This window comes from Oryx dammah, unplaced genomic scaffold (assembly GCF_014754425.2).
Source record: "Oryx dammah isolate SB20612 unplaced genomic scaffold, SCBI_Odam_1.1 HiC_scaffold_19, whole genome shotgun sequence".
Taxonomy (NCBI): Eukaryota; Metazoa; Chordata; class Mammalia; order Artiodactyla; family Bovidae; genus Oryx; species Oryx dammah.
Window position 1 is genome coordinate 84,657,299 of NW_024070203.1, and position 10,446 is coordinate 84,667,744.

A 10,446-nucleotide genomic window follows, 5' to 3' on the forward strand; every position below is an offset into this window, starting at 1 on the left:
GAGAGTCCCTTGGACTGCAAGGAGATCCAACCAGTCCATTCTGAAGATCAACCCTGGGATTTCTTTGGAAGGAATGATGCTAAAGCTGAAACTCCAGTACTTTGGCCACCTCATGAGAAGCGTTGACTCATTGGAAAAGACTCTGATGCTGGGAGGGATTGGGAGCAGGAGGAGAAGGGGACGACGGAGGATGAGATGGCTGGATGGCATTCGATGGACATGAATCTGAGTGAACTCCGGGAGATGGTGATGGACAGGGAGGCCTGGCATGCTGCGATTCATGGGGTCACAGGGAGTCGGACACGACTGAGCGACTGAACTGACCTGAACTTGAACATTCTTTGGCAGTGCCTTTTATTGGGATTGGAATGAAAACTGACCTTCTCCAGTTCTGTCGCCACTGCTGAGTTTTCCATGTTTGTTGCCATATTGAGTGCAACACTTTAACAGCATCATCTTTAGGATTTGAAATCATTCAGCTGGAATTCTATCACACCCATGAACTTTGTTTGTAGTGATGCTTCCTAAGGCCCACTTGACTTCACACTCCAGGATGTCTGGCTTTAGATGAGTGACCACACCATCATAGTTATTCTGGGTCATTGAGATATATTTTGTACAGATCTTCCATGTATTCTTCCCACCTCTTCTTAGTATCTTCTGCTTCTGCTAGGTCTGTACCATTTCTGTCCTTTCTTGTGCCCATTTTGGCTCTGTTCCTTAGAATTTTTTATATAAATTTATTTATTTTAATTGGAAACTAATTATTTTACAATATTGTTTGTTTTGCCATACATCAACATCAATCTGCCACGGGTCTACATGGTTTCCCCATCCTGAACCCCCTTCCCACATCCCTCCTGGGTCGTCCCAGTGCACCAGCCCCGAGCATCCTGTATCATGCATCGAACCTGGACTGGTGATTCATTTCACATATGATATTATACATGTTTCAATGTCATTCTCCCAAATCATCCCACCCTTGCCCTCTCCCACAGAGTCAAAAAGACTGTTCTATACATCTGTGTCTCTTTTGCTGTCTCGCATACAGGGTTATCATTACCATCTTTCTAAATTCTTATATATGTGTTAGTATACCGTATTGGTGTTTTTCTTTCTGACTTACTTCACTCTGTATAATAGGCTCCAGTTTCATCCACCTCATTAGAACTGATTCAAATGTATTCTTTTTAATGGCTGAGTAATACTGCATTGTGTATATGTACCACAGCTTTCTTATCCATTCATCTGCTGATGGACATCTAGGCTGCTTCCATGTCCTAGCTATTATAAACAATGCTGCGATGAACATTGGGGTACATGTGTCTCTTTCAATCTGGTTTCCTCAGTGTGTATGCCCAGCAGTGGGATTGCTGGGTCATATGGCAGTTCTATTTCCAGTTTTTTAAAGAATCTCTCTATAGTGGCTGTACTAGTTTGCATTCCCACCAACAGATGTAAGAGGGTTCCCTTTTCTCCACACCCTCTCCAGCATTTATTGTTTGTAGACTTTTGGATAGCAGCCATTTTGACTGGCATGAAATTGTACCTCATTGTGGTTGTGATTTGCATTTCTCTGATAATGAGTGATGTTGAGTATCTTTTCATGTGTTTGTTAGCCATCTGTATGTCTTCTTTGGAGAAATGTCTGTTTAGGTCTTTGGTCCATTTTTTTATTGGGTCATGTATTTTTCTGGAATTGAGCTGCAACAGTTGCTTGTATATTTTTGAGATTAATTCTTTGTCAGTTGCTTCATTTGCTATTATTTTCTCCCATTCTGAAGGCTGTCTTTTCACCTTGCTTATAGTTTCCTTTGTTGTGCAGAAACTTTTAAGTTTAATTAGGTCCCGTTTGTTTATTTTTGCTTTTATTTCCAGTATTCTGGGAAGTGGGTCATAGAGGGTCCTGCTATGATTTATGTCAGAGAGTGTTTTGCTTATGTTCCCCTCTGTAAAGTAAAGTGTTAGTTGCTTAGTCATTCCTGACTCTTTGCGACCCCATGGACTACAGTCCACCAGGCTCCTCTGTCCATGAGATTTTCCAGGCAAGGATACTGGAGTGGGTTGCCATTTCCTTCTCCAGGGGATCTTCCCAACCCAGAGATTGAACCTGGGTCTCCTGCACTGCAGGCAGATTCTTTACTGACTGAGCTACACGGGAAGCCCATGTTCCCCTCTAGTTTCTGGTCTTACGTTTAGATCTTTAATCCATTTTGAGTTTACTTTTGTGTATGGTGTTAGAAAGTGTTCTAGTTTCATTCTTTTACAAGTGGTTGACCAGTTTTCCCAGCACCACTTGTTAAAGAGATTGTCTTTTCTCCATTGTATATTCTTGCCTCCTTTGTCAAAGATAAGGTGTCCATAGGTGTGTGGATTTATCTCTGGGCTTTCTATTTTGTTCCATTGATCTATATTTCTGTCTTTGTGCCAGCACCATACTGTCTTGATGACTGTGGCTTTGTAGTAGAGCCTGAAGTCAGGCAGGTTGATTCCTCCAGTTCCATTCTTCTTTCTCAAGATTGCTTTGGCTATTCGAGGTTTTTTGTATTTCCATACAAATTGTGAAATTATTTGTTCTAGCTCTGTGAAAGCTACCGTTGGTAGCTTGATCAGGATTGCATTGAATCTATAGATTGCTTTGGGTAGTATACTCATTTTCACTATATTGATTCTTCCGATCCATGAACACAGTATATTTCTCCACCTATTAGTGTCCTCTTTGATTTCTTTCACCAGTGTTTTATAATTTTCTATATATACATCTTTTGTTTCTTTAGGTAGATATATCCCTAAGTATTTTATTCTTTTTGTTGCAATGGTGAATGGAATTGTTTTCTTAATTTCTCTTTCTATTTTCTCATTATTAGTGTATAAGAATGCAAGGGATTTCTGTGTGTTGATTTTATATCCTGCAACTTTACTATATTCATTGATTAGCTCTAGTAATTTTCTGGTGGAGTCTTTAGGGTTTTCCTTGTAGAGGATCATGTCATCTGCAAACAGTGAGAGTTTTACTTCTTCTTTTCCAATTTGGATTCCTTTTATTTCTTTTTCTGCTCTGATTGCTGTGGCCAAAACTTCCAAAACTATCTTGAATAGTAGTGGTGAAAATGGGCACCCTTGTCTTGTTCCTGACTTTAGGGGAAATGCTTTCAATTTTTCACCATTGAGGATAATGTTTGCTGTGGGTTTGTCATATATAGCTTTTATTATGTTGAGGTATGTTCTTTCTAGTCCTGCTTTCTGGAGAATTTTTATTGTAAATGAATGTTGAATTTTATCAAAGGCTTTCTCTGCATCTATTGAGATAATCATATGGCTTTTATTTTTCAATTTGTTAATGTGATGTATTACATTAATTGATTTGTGGATATTGAAGAACCCTTGCATCCCTGGGATAAAGCCCACTTGGTCATGATGTATAATCTTTTTAATGTGTTGTTGGATTCTGATTGCTAGAATTTTGTTAAGGATTTTTGCATCTATGTTCATCAGTGATATTGGCCTGTAGTTTTCTTTTCCTCTATTTCTTTGCACTATTTACTTAAGAAGACTTTCTTATCTTTCCTTGCTATTCTTTGGAACCCTATATCTTTCCTTTTCTCCTTTGCCTTTTGCATACACAAAAATAAATTCAAAATGGATTAAAGACCTAAATATAAGGCCATAAACTATAAAACTCTTAGGGGAAAACATAGGCAAAACACTCTCTGACATCCTCACAGGAAGATCCTATATGGTCCACCTCCCAGAGAAGTTGAAATAAAAATGAAAATTAAAACATATGACCTAATTAAGATTTTGCACAACTAAGGAAACTATAAGCAAAGTGAAAAAGACAGCCTTCAGAATGAGAGAAAATAATACTAAATGAAACAACTGACAAATAATTTCCAAAATATATAAACATCTCATGTGCTCAATACCAAAAAAATGAACAACTCAGTCAAAAATTGGCAAAAGACCTAAACAGATATTTCTCCAAAGACATACAGGTGGTTAATAAACACATGAAAAAGTGCTCAACATCACTCATTATTAGAGAAATGCAAATCAAAACCACAGTGAGGTATCATCTCATTCCGATCAGAATGGCCATCATCAAAAAGTCTACAAACAATAAGTGTTGGAGAGGGTGAGGAGAAAAGGGAACCCTCTTACATTTGTTGGTGGTAATGAAAACTGGTACAGCCACTATGGAGAACAGTGTGGGGATTCCTTAAAAAAAAAAAAAAAAAACTGGGAATAGAACTGATTATGACCTGCAACCACGCTGCTGGGCATACACCCCGAGGAAACCAGAAATGAAAGCCAAATGTACCCCAAAGTTCATTGCAGCACTGCTTACAGTAGCTAGGACATGGAAGCAACCTAGATGTTCATTGGTAGATGAATAGATAAGGAAGTTGTGGTACATACACACAATGGAATATTATTCTGTTTTAAAAAGGAACACATGAGTCAGTTCTAATAAGGTGAATAAACCTGGAGCCTATAATACAGAGTGAAGTAACTCAGAAGGAGAAAGACAAACACTGTATATGAATGCATATATATGGAATCTAGAAAAACGGTACTGAATTCCTACATTAAGGGCAGCAAAGGAGACACAGATATAAAGAACAGACTTTTGGACTCAGTAGGAGAAAGGGAGGATGGGATGATTTGAAAGAACAGCACTGAAACATGTACAATATGTAGAATAGATGACCAGTGCAAGTTTGATGCATGAAGCAGGGCACCCAAAGCCATTCCCCCGGGACAACCCAGAGGTATAGGGTGGAGACGGGGGTGGGAGGAAGGTTCAAGATGGGGGAGACACATGTATACCTATGGTTGATTCATGTTCATACACGGCAAAAATCATCACAATATTATATAGTAATCACTTTCTAATTAAATGAAATAAACTAATTTAAAAAAAAAAAGAAGTATAAGGAATCCAAATTGGTAAAGAAGCAAAAACTTTTTGCAGGTGACATACATAGAAAATCCTAAAGATGCCACCAGAAAACTTCTATAGCTAATCAATGGATTTGGTAAAGTTGAAAATGAAAGGAAGTTAAAGTGTTAGTTACTCAGTCATGTCTGACTCTTTGCCACCCTGTGGAGTGTAGCCTGCCAGGCTCCTCTGTCCATGGGGATTCTCTAGGCAAGAATATGGAGTAGGTTGCCATGTCCTCCTCCAGGAAATCTTCCTCACCCAGGAATGAAATCCATGTCTCCCGCATTGCAGGAGAATTCTTTACCATTTGAGCCACCAGGGAAGCCTGGTAAAGCTGAAGAAAACAAAATTAATGCACAAAAATCCTCACATTCTTATACATTAATAAGGAAAGATCAGATAGAGAAATTAAGGAAACAATCACATTTACCATTGCAATGAAATAAATAAAATACCTAGGATAAACCTACCTAATGGGGCAAAAGATCTGTTTTTGTAAAACTATAAGACATTGATGAAAGAAATCAAATATGACCAAACAGATGGTGAGATATGTCATGCTCTTGGATTGGAAGGTTCAGTATTGTGAAAATGACTATACTACCCAAAGCAATCTACAGATTCAATGCAATTGCTATCAAATTACCAATGGCATTTTTCACAGAATTAGAACAAGAAAATTTTACAATTTGTATGAAAATACAACAGCCCCAAATAGCCAATGCAATCTTGAGAAAGAAATATGTGGTTGGAGCAACCAGGCTCTCTGACTTCAGAGAATACTACAAACTACAGTAATTAAGACTGTATGGCACTGGAGCAAACAGAAATATAGACCAATGGAACAAGATAGAAAGTCAAGAGATAAGCCTGGGCCCCTGTGGGCACCCATGACAAAGCAGGAAAAGATACACAAAGGAAAAAATAAAGCCCCTTCAATAAGTGGTGCTGGGAAAACTGTACAGGTATATGTGAAAGAATGAAATTAGGACACTCCCTAACATCATACCTAAAGTACATTCAAAATGTATTAAAGATCTATATGTATGATGACATGGTAAAACTCTTAGAGAAAAACATAGGAAGGTCATTCTTTGACATAAACCACAGCAAACTCTTTTCTGACCCATCTCCTAGAGAAATGAAAATAAAAACAAAAGTAAACAAATGAGACCTAATTAAATTTTAAAGCTTTTGCACAGCAAAGTGAAAGTGGAAGTCGCTCAGTCGTGTCCGACTCTTTGCGACCCCATGGACTGTAGTCTACCAGGCTCCTCTGTCCATGGGATTTTCCAGGCAAGAATACTGGAGTGGACTGCCATTTCCTTCTCCAGGGGATCTTCCTGGCCCAGGGATTGAACCCAGGTCTCCCGCATTGTAGACAGACGCTTTACCATCTGAGCCACCAGGGAAGTACAGCAAAGAAAACTATAAACCAGATGAAAGGAGAACACTCAGAATGGGAGAAAATAACTGCAAATGAGGCAACTGACAAAGGGTTAATCTCCAAAATAAATAAGCAACTCACACAGCTCAGTATCACATAAACAAACAACCCAATCAAAGAAAAAAGGGCAGAAAACCTAAAAAGACATCTCTCCAAAGAAGACACACAGATGGCCAACAAACATATGAAAAGATGCTCAACATCACTAATTATTAGAGAAATGCAAATCAAAACTGCAGTGAGGTACCACCTCACACCAGTGAGAATGCTGCTGCTGCTGCTAAATGGCTTCAGTCGTGTCCGACTCTGTGCGACCCCATAGACGGCAGCCCACCAGGCTCCCCCGTCCCTGGGATTCTCCAGGCAAGAACACTGGAGTGGGTTGCCATTTCCTTCTCCAATGCATGAAAGTGAAAAGTGAAAGTGAAGTCACTCAGTCGTGTCCGACTCTTCTCGACCCATGGACTGCAGCCCACCAGGCTCCTCCATCCATGGGATTTTCCAGGCAAGAGTACTGGAGTGGGGTGCCATTGACTTCTCCCCAGTGAGAATGACCATCACCAAAAAGTCTACAAACAAATGCTGGAGAGGATGTGGAGAAAAGGGAACCCTCTTATACTGTTGGTGGTAATGCAAATTGATGCAGCCACTGTGGAGAAGAGCATGGAAGTTCCTTAGAAAACTAAAAATATAATTACCATGACTGAGCAATCTCACTATTCCACATATACCCCGAGAAAACAATAATTCAAAAGGATACATGTATTTGTTTTGCCAAAAGTGTTTACTTCGGTCTCAGGTTCAAAGGATTTGTTAACAAGATAAGCCACTTGCTATATGCAAATAAATCATGCAAATATTTACTAGAGAACTATCTAGTCTACCTTAAATGTACTAACATTAAAAGAAAACAAGAAATAGAAACAGCAGAAGAGAGCAATGATACACACATCACCAAATTGGATTTGCTGACATCCAGATTTAAACAATGCTGGGAAGCCCCACGTGACAGCAGTCCAGCGTTCCAATCGGGAGGAGGTCCCAGGCAGTGTGTCTGCTCCACGGGTGAGATGGGACTGCTGTCTCTCAAGCCCCTGCTTATAATCCCCAGGCCACAAACCAATATCATTATTAGTTTGCAAGCAAAACTACAGCTCTGGTATCATGTTAACTTTTATAATGCTGTTTGCTTTGTTCTGCAGATCTTGGAATGTTGCTAAATCCAGGGAGTGGTTGGCTAGACCTCCTCCAGTGAGTGAAAGCAGCTCAGTCATGTCTGACTCTTTGCGACCCCTTGGACTATATCCTCCAGGCCAGAATACTGGAGTGAGTAGCCTTTCCCTACTCCAGGGGATTTTCCCAACCCAGAGATCAAAGCCAGGTCTCCCGCATTGCAGGTGGTTTCTTTACCAGCTGAGCCACAAGGGAAGACCTCCTCTAGGGATGTAACAAATTCCAAGACCCACTTTCTATCTGTTGTGCTTCCTATCTATCTATTGTGTTTCTCTTCCAAAACTCACAGCAGGTGTGGCTGACGCACACACAGCAGTAGTCAGGGCAGTGTCCAGGTAGGTCAGAAGCAAAATCAGAGACCCGCTCTGCTCCTTTGCTTCTGAAGCCTCAACAAGACTACTTCTATTTCCCCAACAATATCCCAGTGTTCATTACAGCATATTTACAATAATCAGGACAAGGAAATGACCCAAATGTCCACTGACAGGTAAGAGGATAAAGAAGCTGTGGTATATATATACAATGGAATGTTAGTCACTAAAAGGAACCAAGTAGGGTTATTTATACAGACATATGTGGATGTAGTGTCTGTCATATCAAGTGAAGTAAGTCAGAAAGAGGAAAACAAATATCATATATGAATCCATATATGTTGAATCCAGAAAATGGTACAGATGAATCTATGTCCAGGGCAGAAATAGAGGCAAATTTAGAGAAGAGGCATGTGGACACATGGTTCAAATTGGGGAGGCCAAATTAGATTAGGACTGGAAAGGAGAGGGTGGGACAGACGGGAGAGTAGGATTGACGTATATACACTACAACATGTTAAATAACTAGTGGAAACCTGCTATAAAGCACAGAAAGTTCAGCTCTGTTCTCTGTGATGACCTAGCTGGCTGGGATGAGGGCAGGAGTGGGAGGGAGGTCCAAGAAGAGGGGAATATATGTATATATATAGCTGATTCACTCCATTGTATAGCAGAAACAAATTACATTATAAAACTGTGAAGCACTTATATTCCAATAAAAATTGGAAAAAATCAAGCCGTTGATTTTAGATTCTCTCATTGTCTTTTCACCTTAGTAAATTGTTGGCAAAGATACCATAAGACTCAGAACCATTTTTAACTTCTACAAAGAAAAATATGAAAGAGTAAGATTATGATAAATATCATTTAGCACCATAGATTTTCAAAAGATCAACTGCATGATATGATGTTAAATATAGTTGAATGTGGTCCCACATCTCTGCGCTGTTTTGCCAAGCTTCCGTTGGATGTGATTTGCAACAAGCAACATATTAAACCTCCATAAATAGTCATTATAATGTAAACACTGAACACGCCTTATTATAGCAGTGAAAGCAGCCTCTCCAAAATATATAAAACAGAAAACAAATCCTTGAATTTCATCTCAGGGCAGAAGGTGGATTTGAATTTGGAGACATGCCAAATGGTAATTTTGGGTACAAATATTTCAGACAAAGCTGATGTATTATGAGTAATAACAGCATATGTTAGTTTCTAAGTCAGTTTGCATATGTCACAGGAAGAACACCCAATTAGTATATGAGGCCATTTACACTTCAACAAACTTATTAACAGTAAAAATTAACAGAGTAGGTATAATCAAATTATACCTTCTATTTTAAATATACATAAAAATTTGATGCAAAAACATCAATACAGGGAAAAATAGGATCTTGAATTAAATCATCAAATTGACTTCTTTTCTTTCTTTCTTCTTTTTCCTATTGTTTTATTTTCACATAGCTAGTTGCTATGGCTCTTGACAGTTCCCCTTTATCTAACTAAGCCTCGGAGGGTTAAAGAAGACAGTTGGCCTTTATGGTTTTCTGTGTCTGAATGTGCATGTCCCAAGGAGAGAAAGAGCTATGCAAGAAGCTATTAAGCCCCAATGAGTGAGCAGGGATGTGGACGGTCTGACATGTTCAGTGAAACAGATGGCATGTCCCAGAATTCCCTGAGCTGCCTCAGGCTTTTGCTGGTGTCAACCCTGTGGTAAATGGGTTTTCATAATGAATTTACTGTTAATTTTCACACACACACACACAAACCATTAGAATCACATTAAAGGGCTGACTAAATGCCATCAAGATTCCAAGCATCACTGTCTTTTGTTCATTTGGAAGAAGCCCTGAAGAATCCAGAATCTCAAATCAATCATTCACGACAGTTTGCAGAGAGGAGCAGGCCTCCTTGCGCTTGAAGAGGGACAAATGTGGGGGCGTTCCCAAATCCCACTCACAAGACCAAGGTTCCGGATTTTGTCAGATAATCAGAGTTATGATCATTCCTCTCAGTACCAAATATATGGTATCTTATCAAACTAACTCGATTTTAAAATTTTTGTTTAGTCCTTTCTCTTTAAAAATAGGTTTTAATAAATAAATAAAGCAAAACTCTTTGGTTAAAGTAAAAGTGTAAATGTTTTTGAGAAACAAATATTCCAAAGAGACTACCAACTATTTGTAGAATATCTGGAGGGTATGATAGCTTAATATAGATCCTTTGAAGGTAAGCTCAGAAAGCAAGAGACAGTCATAGAGACTGACAGAAAGACAGACAGATAAGAGCATTATCAAAAGGAGACATTCAAAGTGAGATTGAGGCAGGAGATAGATGGGCTCTAGGCTCGGTACTTAAAACTGGCCTCCTGTTCAAGCCTCCTGGGGTGAGAAGATGAGCTCCAGGCAGGACATTTATCACCAACCCTCTGTTTATATTTACTGAGGCAACAGACAAAGGACTCCAGGACTTCATATTTAGCACTGAACTCCTGCCTATATTTTGAGATT